This window comes from Watersipora subatra, chromosome 4 (assembly GCF_963576615.1).
Source record: "Watersipora subatra chromosome 4, tzWatSuba1.1, whole genome shotgun sequence".
Classification (NCBI taxonomy): domain Eukaryota; kingdom Metazoa; phylum Bryozoa; class Gymnolaemata; order Cheilostomatida; family Watersiporidae; genus Watersipora; species Watersipora subatra.
In genome coordinates, this window is record NC_088711.1 from 10,415,736 (window position 1) to 10,433,186 (window position 17,451).

Below are 17,451 nucleotides of genomic sequence, written 5' to 3' on the forward strand. Positions count from 1 at the left end.
TGATGGTATGATTTTAGTTGTGGTTGAGGTGTTATTTGCAGTTAGCCAACTATTGCTGGCATCTATAAGATAAATTAATCTATCTGACAAAGAAAACTTGCAATATTTTATATTTATAAAATTGCACATGCCTTATTGCTTGCTGTAGATAATCTAAGACAAATAAGTGCTTTTGGAATCAATGTGGTGTCTATAGCTGCATATAAGGCTTTTGGCTGTTCAGCTCACAATACAACACAAAAATATTGTAAAATGCCTAAAATGTGATTTTCCAAAAAAGATCTTTGTTTATGGCAGCATTCCCATTCTGATAATGTTGCTAATGGGCATCATATTTGGAAAAAGAATGCTGCTATAAAGACAGCTATGAAAACTGATTTTTTTATAAAATAGAATTTCTGTGTCTTGTTTAAATTGTTGGAAATGGAAAGGAGCTTACGACAACATCTGCTAATGTTTTTGTATTGTTTCTGTAATGTATGCCATCAGGCACTGGCTGATTCGATCTGACCAAGCGGGACCTGGCTGTAGTTGTCCTCTCTACAGTTTCAAGGGCACATGTCTAACACGCGCCACTACGACGAGACGTAGCGATTGGATAAATTCTCCGATTCCGATATTCAACGAATCGTTGTCCATCTCTGCAGGTTTTCTAGCGATCATAAAAATATTTATAAAATTGGCACATGTTCTGCGTGCATTCTGAACAGCCAGTATGAAGACATTGATTAGGTAGTATTTCAATTTATTATTACAGAACTTGGAGCTAGCTAACTGGTCAGTTTACTAAATAGACCGGCGTTAATGAGAACTAAAAAAACAATCGCCGACATTACTGAGCGTAGTGTAAATGTTCAAGTATCCCTACGTTCACTATAACATAACGTTGCAAGATTCGTCACGACATCTATGAATAAACAAGAATCTTTATGAAATCAACAGTTTCCAAACAAAGAGTATACAGGTTTACCGACACTTTCAAGGATACTCGTCAATATTGTCATACACCAGCAATAGTGAGGAACAATATGCTATCTGTGTTATACTGAATAGTTGTATCTGCATATATAGTCTATCAGGGGCAGACATTAGAAAAAATTGTGCGGTGCAAAATTTGTGTAATATATCTGGTCTGGCTCTGCGCTAGCGGAACTTTTTGAAATTTAGGCATCTTACAAAGAAGGAGAAGTGTGTTTGAGCCCAAAAATGTGTAATTATTTGTTTGCAGCAAACAACAAGTTTAGAGGTAAAAATTGACATTAGATATGATTGATTAAATTGGTGTTTTATAATGTTTATTATACTATGTATATCAAGATTACATGTAAACAGAAAGTTAACAAACAATTGTGCAATAAAATAAAATCGAGTTTCCAAGCGCGCAAGCAACGCAAAGATCTATTATGTACATGTACATCTATAGCTATAAACTGATACAAATGCAGAAAAATTACTGAATAATGTTTGTCTTTAAACAAAGATATACTGCATGTTGTTTAGATGACTAGACAAACTGTCTGCTAAACTACGAAACGGCAAAGAGAGAAAACAAAATCCATCACCACAAGGACATCTCTATTGTCATTCTTCTTGGCTTAGCATTGGCAAATCTAGCTGCAATTTCTTTGTAATCCATAGAAAAGTTGGAGTGAACAAATAGCAGCGCTAAGCTTGAGAGCCAGTTTTAAGATGTAGTGGTCCTCAGACATGTTTTGAGCAGTTTTACCTAAGAATTTCCTCAACCCACCTCGCGTGTAGTTACAGGCACTGTCAACAAAATTTTCAGCAGCTTGTGAACATTAGGGTAAATGTCCACATCACACTTTGCGGCAAAGTCACTAATGGTGTCAGGAAGTTTATTTTCTTGGAGGCATCCTTCAATCTATCTAGAATACTGTACTCTATATTCATTTGCGATGGTGAAGGAAGATCATTATAGTAAAAGAGCTCTAGCTTTTCCAGTTTTTCAGAACTTAATGGTGGGTTAGTACCATCAGGACAAAGCTTGCACAATAAATTCATTCTAACTCTGCTCTCCGTGAACCTGCTTTCCATCTCACTCAGAATATGGTCTGGAAAAGGGGTGAAGATTGTCACCCGAAAGTAATCTTCAGCAGGGTCACAATGATGCTTTCTTTGGTGAACCTGTCTTGCAGCAGTCTTTGTTTTGGCCAGTACGTCATAAACACTTTCATCCAATTTCTCAGCCTCAGAATACCAATCAGCAAAGCTTGTTTCATCAAAACTACGCAGGTTCCTAACCGTGGCATCCACCAACTGGTTTGCTTTCAACACATCTATGGTTTCACCCTGCAACTTTATACTTAATGGCTGTACAACTGTCAGAACATTGTTTAGAACCACGGAAGCAATTATAAACTCTGAATTTCTCATGGCCTTATCAAAAGAGGCAGCCTTTGCACGAACATTTGGATCAAATGAAGGATCTAATTGCATGCTGTCAAATGCAGTAACAAGGATGGTAAACAGTTCTACAATGGTAGCATAGGTTTCATGCCTCTGAGCCCCGCATGTTCTGCACACGTCTTTCAGTTTTCTCCGCTTTCTTTCCGGGGCATTTTCTGTAATGATGATGTCCAAATATTTCTCATTTTTTGGAGAATTGGAGAATTTTTAGATAAATTGAGAAATCTCACCCATCACTGCAATCACATTCCTGATTGTTGAAATGCTACAAACACTAACTATAGCTAAGATCAGTTTGTGGGAATTATAGTGGGAATAGATAGCAAGGTCATTTTGAGCTAGTATTCTTCCTGATACTCTTTTTCTCATTGAAGACATGTTTGCTGCACCATCACATCCTTGTCCTCTCACTTGCATCTAATTCTAGGTCTAAGTCTAGCTTTTCGATCAAAGAAATTATGTTGGTAGCCAACACCTCACCCGTTATTCCCTCAACCTCTATAAAATCTACAAACTCTTCACAAACTGTATGGGTCCCTTTTATAATGTCAACAAACCGAAAACACACACACAACTGTTCTTGGTTAGCAGCATCGGTCACCCTCATCTGCTGAAATAGTGAAGTTTTCAGCCTTTACTCGTCTCACAATGGCTTCTCTGACCATCTAACCCATGATTTCCAGCAATTCATTTTGGATAGTCTTACTGGTGTACCTCTGATTTTTCTTACAACTCTTTGAATGCTTTGCCAACAAAAAATCATTATCAGCACAATTGTGAAGCAGCTGAATAAAATTCCCCCAAGTTGCAGTGTCACTAGTGCTATATTGTCTCGGTGTCCACGAATTCCTAGTCCTTTTCATGCAAGAGAATGAAGCTTGCTAATCGCTATGCCTAAAATGTGCAGGTTCTCCTTACCAATCTTTTCTGATGTCACACTCAGTTGGTTAGTAATTTTCAGACTAGCATTCTTGGTTGTTTTAGCAAAATTCTTAGCATCTTCCATGGCTTGCATATGTGACTTATCTTTCCTGTGCCTGTTAAAAGCTTCCCCACACTTTTGAAACTCACGAAACACAGTTGTGACAAATATTTTAGCATTTGAGTTTCTGGCAAAGAGGGAGCAGTAAATACAAAAGCCTCTATCCTGAGTAGGTGAATATCTGAGCCATGGTTCTTTTGTCAACCTATCCAATTTGAATCTTCTCTTACCTCCAGCAAAAAATTTGAAAGGAAACTCATATGAAAGTACAGGTTGAAAGTGGTTTTCAAGGAGAAGTCGCTGAACATCATTCAATCTTATCCTACTAGCCAAAGCCTGGCCAACGTCTGTAAACATAACAAACACTGCTAAGGCTGGTTCAGCTAACTGTTCAACATCACTTTGCGAAACTGGAGCTTCAGCAACAGAAATTAACACTGAGTCTACAATAAGAAGGTGATTGAAAAAATCTAAAGATGTGGTTCAGTCCCTTAGGCCTACTATATGTTTGCCAAAAAAAATAAAAACTTAGCTCTCTCTTTTGTGCTCAACAGAACATACATATTAAAATAAATGGTCCCTGATGCCACTTGTTTCACGTAACCATTATTGTTTAAAGTTTATTACAATCGCATGCTCAACAGCATTCTTGCTTTCCATTAGACTCACCTCAATTTGGATTCATAATTAAAACTACGCAAATGACTGGTATTTGCAAACCTATCACATTTTATACATAGCTAACTTTATCAGACATGAAATCGATGAAAAAGCTCTGCCGCATTCTGAAAAATTTGAAGGTCTTCAATTTCTCCTACTAGCTAATAAACATTATTGATAGTCATGAGAACATGGGCAAAATCAACTATCATATCTTGACTATAATTTGTCAAAGATTCAAGTCAAGCTTTAACTTCAACAAAAAACTAACAACATGTATTTTTTAGCAGTGAGGAAAGATAAGGAAAAGTGGAAAGCAAATAAATTCAAACTTTATTAATAAGTAGCCTACTGAAGTTCTCAAGAGCAATTGTGGCCTTTATGACCATGACCAGTTTGGCAGCAAACATGCAAATAACTATAAAAATGATTGCAAAAACGTAGCCATGCAATTCTAAATAACATTTCAATTTGATAAACTATTTTAAAAAGAGATTGTTACGTTTAACTATGTATGCATGTCTTAGGCAAGCAATTGGGAACTAAGCTAACGGTAAGCAAACGAAGGAACTTCCAAATATGCAAAGCACTTACCATCACTGGTACGGCTGTGTCTTTTGATATCCTTAAGGAAGACCAAAGCTCAATATTGTGTTGAGCATGCCTACTAAAAACACTATTACATTGCAGAGAGAGAATAAAGCTAAAGCTTTTTATAAAATGACGACAGACGGGTGCCCTGTTTGGCGGATATTGGTAAGACCAAAAACAATGTTCTTCAGTCTTAATCTTTGTCTTGTAAATATGTGTACTCCAGCAGAAATTGTTGTGACAGGTATGTGTTTGAAGACGCTTTCAACTTCAAAATGCTTATCATACAATTGTTAGTATACAGAGACACCAACCCCTGACAAAAAACCACAATTTGACATTGTCTTACGTTGAAAGTCATTATCCAGTTAGTAGTAGCTAGAACTCAAGAAGACTGGACTAGAGTAGAAGTGAAATTGATCTTTCAATTTTTTTATTCTTTCACACAAAAGTGCATTACATTCCACTGTCCCAGCTTTTATCATTCATTCTTTTTAATTTCCCCCTCCCCTCTACCGTCTATAAATTGATCAGTCCAGTTGTGCTGGTGTGGCTATATTAATTCAGCCAACGCTATGAGCCTAACTCATGGGCCTCCAGGTAAACTGTTAATGCTCCTGTAGGGAGGTGATTGATACAAAAAATTACCAGATCCTCCGGGGCCCATGGTATAACTATTAACCCTTTGACAGGGGAAACGACCAGAATGTCGTTTACCGGTTGCGTGGGGAAACGACATTTATGTCTATTTCGGTAGACGTTTATAAAGCTGCCGTCTAGTAACGTTAAACAAAGGATATGAACACTAGTAAGTTTTAAATATCATCAACAAGATATCAGTCGATGATTTACAATATGAAACGATTATCTGAGAGGCGTTGCTTTATGCTAAAAGCTAAACAAATCGCAATTCCTTGGAAAAGATTAAAAGTTGGAAAAACCAGTCAACATCGGCTCGACTTTCAAAACGGTAAAATAAAAGATTATTTTATCCTGCGATCGTTAGTGATTTTTTGTCTGATCAGAATAAAATTAATTCAAATGATAGAAGTGATGTAAACTTTTTTGGACTTTTAATATACTTGGAATATGCAGAGAAAACGATCGTTATGATGGCTCGCACGGCTACGTTATAGCGTTTGACTCTACCGAAAAAAATGCTTCCAAGCATTTCATACAGGGACAACTGCACATGGTTGTAATTTTTTTTGAGTAGTAGATATGTGAATAAATGTATATGTACAAAAAATTTTGTTCATTGAACTAAATTTAAGATTTGAGCTATGCATGTTCATAAAATATCGATTTTATTGAATTTTTGAAAATAAATTACACGAGTCTCAGTTGTTTTTGGGGGGGCTTATACCTGGTCAAAGGGTTAATAATTATAAATGAAACAATAAAACAAGTTTATTGGTGACTCACAAAACCTCAACAGCCATTTGGTTTGGATTTGCAAAAATAAGCCATCATTTCTGCAAGCTACCATTAAAAATGTTCTGTAGTATTAGTTACACAACGATGCTCTTATAAAACAAATTTAGTAGGGCATATAATTTTTGAAATTGTTTTGTTGTTGAAAAAAATGATCCAAAGTTCATTTTTGGCCTTTCTTCTGAGACATCTTGCTTTTAAATTGCTTGTAGTACTTCTTTCAAAAAAGTTGTGGCTCAATTGGGGATGTCTATTGGGACCACCCTCATTTGTTTATAAGTTAAACAAGTTCAGGTCCAGGTTATTAAAACTTGATCGTTATAATGAGCTCTACTAGGCTGTTTTTGTTCATTTCCCCCCAAAGCAAGTTCCCAGTGAAATGAAATGCAATTCACTCAATTCTTGATGGGTTTTAAATCTTTATTTTTTGCCATATTTAGGGTGGTGCATTTGCACCATACGCACCACAGTAAATCTGCCCCTGCCTACATTATTTTCAGAAACGTCTCATTATGAGACATTTAGACATTTCATTATAAACAAAACCCGAACTTGTGAATATTATGCAGTAAACCTAATCTATCGAGTAATCAAAACGGATGAAACGTGAATTGATTGAAATACTTTTTATTTTGATATTTACTGTAGATAGCAGCTGGCCTTACGTGGGATAAGACTGTTATTGTTTTTCAAGTGCATTTGCTTTAATACTTTTTGGTGGGCATGGTAGCTGGCTATGCTCAAATTGGTATAAGTCTATTGTACTTACTTATTTGCAAGAATGATAAATCTGCTCTATTATAGGTAGATTGGAAAAATTATGTTATGCATAGCTAATCCAAATCCACAAACAACATCAGTGTTGAATTTGCTTTGTCATCTTATTCTATTTTGACTATGTTTAGGCTGTGCAGTTTTTCTTAGCTTATGGGAGCTAATACGATTATTACTGGTTCAAGTAGGCCTACTAATGAAGGTGGTTAAGCAATTGTAAGCAATACTGATATGTACCAGTAAAAGTTGTTTTTTATTCTTCAAGTCCAACAACTAAAATACACAACTAACAACATTCTAAAATAATACCAATGACAAAAGGTTAAAATAGCTAATGAATGTTACACCCTTACTCGAACAGTCGTCTAGGTTCGTTTGCTCAGTTCCATACAGCTTGAGTCTTGACAGTCAAACAAGAGTCATGACAGTCCATTGGTAGAGAGTTTCAGAAAGTAGTCAGGTAAAATAAACTCCACAGGCAGGCGAGAGAGAGGCTCCTCAGCAAGCAGAGGGGAGAATGCCTAAGCAGGCCCTAATGAATGAAACCGAGTCTTTAGAGCTATTCTCTTTTATAGATGTTTAGCATGTGGGAAGGCTAGCCTGTGGGAGTAGGTTGAGTGTTAGGGTTCAATGCTTTATGTCAGATGTGTGAAGATATTTTCTTTGTGTAGTTCTTCAGCTAGTGTACGTGATGTAGACATGTAAAGTGGAGCTTGTGACTTACTCATGGTATCTAGGTCATGTCTGACAGAGAATGGCAGATCTGTATAAGTGTAATAATTTGATTAATCTCCAATGTTTCTTTAATGGTTTTCAGGTGGTAGTTGGTAGATTCAATTGCTTCTGCATCCCTTTGGCTGTTTCTCCAGCTGGTGTTAACACAATTTTTATGATCATCCCTCCAATTTTGGAGTTCCTAATTTACCTTTGACGTTTTCTAATTATTGGATCTTTTGATGTTTTTGGGAGTCATACTGCTTGTACGTAGTGTACGTTTATCTTGTGGTCTGTCTACATTCCCTTTTGGTACGTTGTTTTCGTAATATTTCCATTTAACAGTGTTTAAGGAAAATCTAAATGTACCGCTTGAACAAAACAGGAAGACAACAAAACTGAAAACTTGTCTTCATGTTTGGCTCGAAAGCTGAAAATGGGTAAATAACTCATACGAAAAAGTCCATAACATTTCCCTGTTTCTTGGTACGCTGAACTGTGCCTAAAATTCTGCTAACATCATTATACTTCACCATCTACCATGGCTCACTCAGAACAATGCAGGTGAATATTGCGTTCAACTTGTCTTTTGTATAGAGGAATCGAATTATTTGGAGATTTAGCTTTTCTGCATTTTGCACTTTTCGGACATTTTTGACTGACAAAAATCATTTGTCTTCTAAACATTTTTAGACAATAACTTTTAGTCAATGGTAATAAGCCTTTAGTCATTTGAGGTTAGTGTGTTATATGGGCTATATGTTCTAACCTAGCCCTAACTTTTACACTATTGGCGATACGTGATGCATGCGCCATATTGGAGAGTTAACCGTGTACTAATGTAAGCAATACTATTTATGTAAACAAACAGTGGAAAATGACAGAAACGTACATGTTAAATGGTTATTTTCCACTAGGTTGTTATTGACAACTCCTCCTACACAACGTTTAGAGCGCCCTGATAGAAGAAAACTTACAACATATAGAGTAGGATATAATAAATGATAAGTAGATGCAAAATACATTTTAGTGGACCATATTATTCATACAAACTGCTGTATTACGGATGCATAAACCCAGCAAACGATGTATTCAGGCAAATAACAACTGTTCCATTATATTACAGATGCATAAATCATGATGGAAAAACTTAGCGCATGAAGTATTTTGATAAAAGCCGCACATTTGCTGCGAAAAAAGAAACTGCTTTCATGATTTAAGTGATAATAGCTCATAAATGTATAAAATGTATGATACAGTATCTGTAAAATGTGGAATAAACTAATGCAACAACTAAACGGAAATTAAAAACAGCTGTAATAGTGGATACTAGAAATAATGCAAACAATGAAATGCAGGAAGTAGTGTAATCAGATGATTAAACCTATACATACACATTACAGAAACTGTGTAAAAGGAGATTTGTATATTACTGGATATTGAGCCAAAGTTTATTAGAGTTTCATAGAACTAAATCAAATGGCAGTACAACAGCTACAGATGAATATTACAGAGATTACATTGTTACTGGCCTTTAAAAAGTACTTCTTTAGTATTCTTATGTCGCAAAGATGCACCTTGCAGTTTGAATGTACGGTTGTTAGCATAATGATGCTGTCTGAGATCATAAAATGACTGAATGAGGTTTCTCATCAATGAAGACCAGTGGTTGAATATGTCATCTGCTGTGTCCGTAATGTGTTTCCCAAGGCATAGCGCATCACTAGATCCTACACTACTGATAACATACACTGCACAATGAAGTGGATCTGGCTTTGCGTTAATACGAAAGTATCAATCTGCAGCTAGCAGGATCCTGATGACACCGTCTGATAGATGCACCAAGCCTCCATTGTTTTTTCGCTCGAGTAGAATATAGAGTTGTCAGTACTGGATACTTGACTTAGTGGTAATCAGTGACTGACGACAATTGTTACATGACGGCACTTTAGTTAGTTTTCGCAAAATGTAGCCAGCTATATAGACTATACTGTTACCTATAACAGAAGTTTTGGCATCTGAAATCATTGTGGGCTCCACAAACTGATCAACTTCTGGAGTAGCCTGTATCATGAGAATCTCGTCTTGAGCAGTAAAATTACCTGTCTCCCTAGCATCCAATTCTGCACCACATCTACTGATAAGTTTGCAAAAAGTAGACTTAAACCGAGTAACAGTAGGAATATTATTCCAATCACCTAAACAAAAATATCAATTATAACAATTACATAAAATCAACAAAAATGGATGTCTTCACACAGTACAATTAAGATACAATAATACACATGTTTTCAAAGCAGTTTAAAAAAAGAAAAATGAAAAATATGAAAATTAAAGAAGTTGAAAAATTATGTTAAAAATTCAAAATTTTTTATGACAAAAAACTGAGCACTTTTGAGTGTATCTGCATTTATTTTTTAAGGCTTCATACGTGATACTCAAAAGCTGATATTATTTATATACAACGCAAAAGGAATATTTGACACTCCATTAAGTATCACCGTTTTAATCGTAAATCAAGACAGAAAATGACTTCTTAGGCTACCATAAGTTATAGAAAAAAGTTCACCTGTTCAATTATTGTTTATGCTAGCTAGGCAGTAATATATGTTTTTATTAATTATTATTCTATTCTCTTGATTTTTTCTGATACTTTGTCTGGTATTTGACTAAAACATGATTGTTATGCATAAAACCTGTATCAATTGGAATCACATCTGTGACTTTTTTTGTATTTTATGGTAAGTTTTATTCTCAGAACCACTGACACAGCTAAAATGCAGCTCTTGACAGGCACCACTTTGCACACAATGAATTTGTTGAGTCCCTTTTGCTCCTACGACACCTTCCCATGTTTGGTTTAAAAAGACTCCACTTTTGCTAGTTTTCTCAGGCTTGATGACAATAATGCTTGCCTCTGATGATAAACCTTGAGCATTGCAAGAATCTGCATCTTTTACATTAGCTCCACCAAGGACCTTTTGTCTTCCCAACCTTTTGAAGCTCCCTCCCAGGCCATCTACAGGCCATTTTCCATGACCAGCGGCGAAGAAGTTCTACTTACCTAAATTCCACCTCACTTTCAAACCAGCTTATGTTTAAAAAGAGGTAGCAAATTTTTAACAGCCAGGCACTCCCATCCGAAACTACTTTCATCTACTTCTGGACATAGCTTTGATTTTTCAGATATAATACTCATGAATTAGAGCAGACACTTTCCTATGGTGAATATGGTTCGAATATTACACAGATTCTATTTACACCTTGAGGTGTTTGAACATAGCAATTTTCAATGTATCTTCAAGCTCTCTCAACATTAGTTTTACCCAGGTTGGCTCATAAGTGAAACTGATAGTGTAGCAAATGCACTATAAAAGCTGAAAGTTATAGTGTTAGTTCTGTTGTATTTATGGAGAAAGAATTCACTGAATATTTTGCTTCTTACAGCTAAACTATATTAGAGTCATCTTGATGATCCTCTCACCAATTATGACACACGAACATAATTCCAAAATTCAGATTCATAAATGGATTAAATCAATATAACTCATTAAACTAGGGGTGTCACATCATACATATGTATGAGGCCCCTAGTTTAATGAGTTTTGTCACATCATACATATGTATGACGTGACAAAATTAGATATTCCTTTATTGAAACTTGATGAGGCCAGCAAAGAAACTCTTTGGTATATTTTAGATTAGTATTGTAAAGATCTGGCCCCGGTAGCTGAGCCAGCTTTACTTTTCCTAGCAAGGCAGTGCAGTCTGAACACTGGGCCTTCCCCTCGTCGGCCTGCCTGACACACCTAGTGGTCGGGTCAGGCCGCGGCTGGGTATCCGCAGTTCAGGCTCACTTGGAAGGCTAGCACGGCCTGCTCTCTGAGACCCTATCTTGGCTAGTTTAGGTCCCGACTACTTACTGGAGGGCCTGATCCCCAATGCTATCGCATTTCTGATCCGGTCCGATCGTAACGTAGCCCACCCCTAGCCTTCCTTAGGTGTCTCCCCCAAGCAGTTCGTGTTTCGAAGCCAGAGCAGTTCTGGCGGAAGGATCCTCCTTATGCCAACCAGGCAGGCATCAAACGTAGGCAGTTTATAAGAATAAGTATAGTGTATTTAGCGTATATCAGTACATGTATAACTTCGTCTTGACAGTATAAAATCCGTTAGCAGAATCCCAAAGAGTTGGCTTATGCCTTCTCCTTTTATACTATTTGCTCCGCCCACAATTATATAACATTCATTGTTTCACATCAGGCCTGTGAGGCAGGCCCAGACAATAGGCATAATGGGGTGCTAGCAGGCCTGTGAAGCAGGCCCAAAAATGTAGTATTATATAATGGTTTTACCAGGGTATTATCATACCCGGTTAAGAAATAGGTTAAGAAATATACAACAGGTTACAGTTAACAGGTTAAGAAATATACATAAGTGACTAGGCATAATGTGGTCTCAAGCACAAACATATGGTTTAGTATAGTCCCGTCCTCCACACACTCCCCCCCAATTGTTTGGCCTGGGGTCAACAATTTACCCGAGGTGGAGTCATAGATGCCTAGTGATATTGGTTTACACAGTTGCGTAAGCGCTGTACCTCTTGGTAGCTAGCTCAGGCTAAGCTTTGATATCGCCGGTACTCCTTTTCCTCACGGTCGGCCCGGCGGAGATAGATTTCCCTCTTGTTGGAGTGGTGAGGCTTTTTCTCTCCGCTGGTTGGCCTGTATACCTTTGTGATTGGTTCCTCTACTATTCCCTCCTTATCCGCCGCGCTGGCATGGATTTCCAACATTGGCTCTTTTTGTTGAGTATCTCCTCGTTTTATTTTTTTTGGAATAGTGTATCCCGAGAGGAAGGATCGACTTGGTTCCTCCCTGCCTTTGGTATCCTGGCGATTTTGTACTCGGACTGTCAGGTTTGGAATATCTGTCCCTGGTTCTGTGGCAATCGTTGGTTTTGTGGTTTCTATTTTTCTCTTTGCCGTCCATCCTTTCCCATCTTTGACCGGCATGCAGGTGCCGAAAGGAGGGCGGTTCTCCCACCCAATGTATTTGCAGAATTCCTGAAAAGACTCTTCGTCCACCTGAAAAACCACGCGCGAGTGATTCTCGATGTCTTCCTCCGTCCGTTGGTGCTTATAGATGGAGAGAAATGAAGAATTCTTCTGGCATTTGCACCAAAATCGCCAGAAGTGTTGCCTGATGTGGCGTCGCATCACCGGGCTTTCTCTATTCTGGAATCCACATAATCGACACTCTCCCTTTTCCTTGTCCTCTGCGGCCTCCATCTTTTTATAGGATTCGGGCGTATACCAAACGTTCCTGGGAGAGTCCTTTCGTTTGGCCGGGTTCTGGCTTCGTGTCGGCTTTTCCTTGGCTGATGTCGTTCCTAGCCGGATCACTCGCACATTCATCTCATCGTCCTGATTTGGTTTGGTCCCTTTATATGCCATTGGTGTGGCCTTTGGATTTGTTGAAGATACGCTGACACGGCGCTCTGGATCTATGCCTGTCTGTGTGGCTGTTGTCCCCGTCTCCTCAAGTATTCCATCAAGCTCCGTGAGTAATTGCTGCAATTCTTTATCTTCATACTGGGTACTTCTCGGGTCCATGTGGCTAACGTAGCTGCGAACTGTCTGGGACAGAGAGCAGTCGTGAAATGACGTGTATGCGAATTGGCTAGGAGCAGCATTGTGGTTGACTGAGCGCAATGGCGGCCAGTTTCCGGTGGAGCCCCGTCCTTGACCCGGGTCAACTGTGTCGCCAGTAGTCACCGGTCCAGATCGTCCCTGGCCGGAAAATCTCTCTCTCGGAGATTTCTCCGGCCTCTGGCATCTGCGATTCCAGATCGTTCGTCCTTTCTCACTTGTTTTGGTGGTTTGGATCTCTGCAGTCATCGCCCTCTCCAACTCCTCCATAGAGTCTTTCAACGTTCGATATTGTAACTCTCCTTCCTCGTCGAGGACAATGTTTCCTTCTTTCAGCAGCTCATCTATGTCCTCCAAACGGCTCCTTAACAACTCGTATCTCTCTCTCTGGCTGCTGGGCTACTCTTCACCTCTTCTGAGAGTTGGAATTCTTCCATCTGTTCCCTTTCTCCTGTTCCCGTGTTCTGGCTATTGGTGGTCAATGTTGCCTCTAACTCTTCCATGGAGTCCCTCAATGCTCGGTACTGTAATTCCCCTTCTTTGTCGAGGCTAATGCTCCCCCTTTCGAGAAGCTTTTCGATGTCCTCCACTCTCGCTCTCAGTATCTCGTACCTTTCTCTGTTTTCCTGTGTGTTTCTAATCTCTTCCGAGTATCGGCATTGTTCTTCCTCTTTCTTCTCGGGTTTGACCTGGTGACACACCGCCTGCCCATACCGGATGGGTGGTCTCGTAATTCTTCGGGGCCTCCCATCTCTTCTCAACTCCACGGCTCTGTTGGTTCCAGTGGGCTCCGTCTCCACCTGCATTTCTCCCCCGGTCGGAACCGGTCTAGAGTTCATGGTGGGGGTCGGTTCTGCCTGTTCAGTCTCTGCAGGGGCCTGTGGTTCTATAGTCAATTCCTCTCCCTGTCCACCCGGTCTGTGAAGATCGAGGGGGGCCATGGGATCGGACTCGGCTCCCAGGTCATCTTGTCCTAACTCCGAGGGGTCTGTGCATCCTGGCGCATTGACGGGCTCCTCCTCAATACTGCTATCCACGGGAAGGGGATGCTCCTCCTCCGTCAGGGCTTCCAGTAGTCGCCTCCGGAACGTTTCCCCCTTACTGGGTGCGGGAAGAGGGTGCCTGTCCCTAGGCTGCAGGGGTGGTTGGAAAGCGGGTTCCCTCGCGTGGAACTCCAGGGTAGGCAACAACTCGATCGGTTCTTCTCTACTTCTCCTATTGCCGGTAGCTCCTCTCATGTTGGGGCGCCGAGCCGGTTCCCTGGTGGCCGGGGCCCTACCATCTGCTTCTGGGCATGCAATATAGGGCTTCAGGCGTTCCTCGTTCTGAACGGACACCTGACCCTGCCGTTCTACTTGATAGGTATTATTAGAGTGACGCTTGGTGACCGTGTACGGCCCCACGTATTTGGGTTGGAGTTTGGGGTTTTCACCCCTCCTTCGCCGCTTATTCACTAACAACACCAAATCTCCCACTTCAAACAGGGGCGGCTCTTCCTCATCCTCTACCCTTACTTTCATCTGGCGCTCTCGGAGAATCTCGTGAGTTTCTTCTAGCCGACCGGCCAATTCCAACACGTAGGGCTGGATGGCTTGGTTGTCCGTGGCTACTGGTTCGGATAGCTGGTCGGGCAGACGCAGCTCCCTGCCCATCATCATGAAGTTCGCAGTTTCTCCGGTGGCGGAGTGAGGTGTGGCCCGAAACGCCCTCATGATTTGGGGTAACAACAGGTCCCATTCTGTTGGTCCTCGGCGGAGAAGTAGGGCCCTCAACGAGTCTCCCAGGCTACGGTTGTTTCGCTCTACGATTCCATTTCCTTGAGGGTGGTATGGGGTAGTCCGTGTCTTGGTTACATTCCATAACTTGCACAACTCGCTCATGAGTTTAGATTCAAACTGGGCTCCTTGGTCCGAATGCAACTCCTCCGGCAGGCCGAAGTAGCAGAGTACCCTCTCATCCAGGGTCGTGGCCACTACCGGGGCAGTTGCATCCGGAATGGCTATGGCGTCCTGCCATCTTGAGAAGTGATCACTGATCACGAGAATCCACTTGTTCCCCTTCTCAGTCTCTGGCATCGGTCCCACCAGATCCACTGCCAACTTCTGCCAAGGTCGCCCGGCATAGAGTCGGTGCCGGCTCTTGGTGGCGTGGTTCCCCCCGGTCTTGGCTACCTGGCAGACCTCGCACGTCTTGATCAGGCGACGTATGTCTACACATAGGCCCGGCCAGTACCAATTTAGTAGGACTCTCTTCGTTGTCTTGTGCACCCCTGCATGGGCTAGCCGATGAGTTTCCCAGATGACCCAGTTTCGGTCTGCTCGGGGGCATAGGGTGCACCATCGAGAGTGGCCGTTCGTTATTAGCCGGATCTCCAGGACACCGTTGGTTGATAGCCGCATGGCTTCTCGCCTTCTGTGTAAGATTCGGAGCTCATTGTTTCCCAATGTCAGTTCTTCCTCCGTCAATTCTTGGTCATTTTTTACAGCCCAGTACATTCGGGCCACGGCCTGGTTCCCTTCCATCTGGCTTTGTACCAATTGACGGAAGTTCCGCTCTCCGAGCAATTTGATTGCGGCCACCTTGTTAGGGTCTTCCTTCATCATAGCCTGCTTACTTGGACCTCCGTCTCTCTCTCTTCTATGCGGGTGCATTGCCGGCAGTCCTCCGGGCAGGCTTGCCGACTCAAACCGTCGGCGTTCCCGTGTTTGGCCCCGGGTCGGTGTTCCAGTTGATAGGTGAACTCCGACAGGATCTCCAACCACCGGGCTACCTGAGCCGACGGTTCCCTTCGTCGGCACAATCATCTCAAGGAGGCATGGTCCGTTCTGAGTAGGAAGCGTTGTCCATATAAATAAGGTCGAAAGTGTTTTACGGCCTTTACCACCGCTAACAGTTCCTCACGGGTGACACAGTAATTCTGTTCTGCAGGGCTGAGCGTTTTACTGTAGTACGCTACTACTGTCTCCCTACCATTCTGGTTCTGAGACAACACCGCCCCCCACTCCCACGTTACTAGCATCGGTATCCAAGATATACTGGTTCCCGGGGTTGGGATAACCCAGGACCGGTGCTGTGACCAACCCCCGTTGGAGTGTCTCGAATGCCGCTTGCTCCTTGTTGCCCCACTGCCAGGCTTTCCCTTTTCCTGTCAGAACAGTGAGTGGCTTGGCGATAGTGGCATAGTCCTTCAGATACTGTCGATAGTATCCAGTCGTCCCTAAAAATGCTTGTAACTGTTTCACATTCTGTGGAACTCGCCATTCTGCCACCGCCTTGATCTTCTCCGGGTCAGTGGATACTCCTTGCGGGCTCACCACATGTCCGAGATATCTCTCCTTCTCCTGGAGGAGTTCACACTTGGAGGGCTTTAGCTTCAACCTGGCCGTTGCCAGCCTCCGGAAGACTTCTTCCAGACGAGCCAGGTGTGTTTCAAAATCGGGGGCGATGACGATAATGTCGTCCAGGTAGAGCAAGAGAGTCTTCCAGTGGAGTCCTTGCAACACAGATTCCATCAATCTCTGAAAGGTGGTGGGAGCCGATGTTAGTCCGAACGGCAGCACTTTCCACTTCCATAGCCCACTTCGGGTGGTAAAGGCAGATCTTTCCTGGGCTTCCTGGTCCATTGGCACTTGCCAGTATCCGCTGGTCAGGTCTAGTGTGCTAAAGAATCGACTTCCAGCCAGGGCGTCCAGGCTCTCATCGATTCTTGGGATTGGATAGGCGTCCTGTTGTGTGATGGCATTTAGTTGCCGGTAGTCCACGCAGAACCGCCACCCGCCGTCCTTCTTCCGAACCATCACCACTGGTGAGCTCCAGGCCCCATTGGCAGGTTCGATCAGGCCCTTTTCCAATAGGTCGGTCACCTGTCTGTCCGCCTCTGCCTCCTTGAGGGGCCCCAACCTATGGGGAGGTTGTCTAATGGGCCTGGCTCCTTCAATCAGCGGGATACTGTGTTTTACCAGATCGGTCCGCCCCACATCGCCCTCGTACTTACTGAAGACATTCTGGTATTTAGCCAGCAGGGCGGCCAACTTCCGCCTTTCCTGGTTGTGCGAGCAACCCCGGACGGCCTGATCGTAGAGCTCGACTAGATGTTTGGGCACTACTTCTCCAGCGTATACAGCTGTACACCCTACTCCAGTTACTTCGGTGTTGAAGTTTTTTGGTTCTGTCCAGGGTTCGGCCTGCACATCTTCTGCCCCGATGGCAGTGTACAAGCCTA

General features: G+C 41.8%; 1 protein-coding gene across 1 annotated transcript in view; it reads left to right on the plus strand.

Moving 5' to 3' along the window:
• The first annotated feature begins 682 nt into the window (after positions 1-682).
• Positions 683-17,451, plus strand: part of LOC137393795 (small RNA 2'-O-methyltransferase-like) — a 41,853-nt gene continuing 25,084 nt past the window's right edge. Inside the window, exon 1 of the mRNA XM_068080485.1 lies at positions 683-732. The gene's annotated coding sequence lies outside the window, so the exon portion shown is untranslated. The remainder of the gene's footprint in view (positions 733-17,451) is intronic.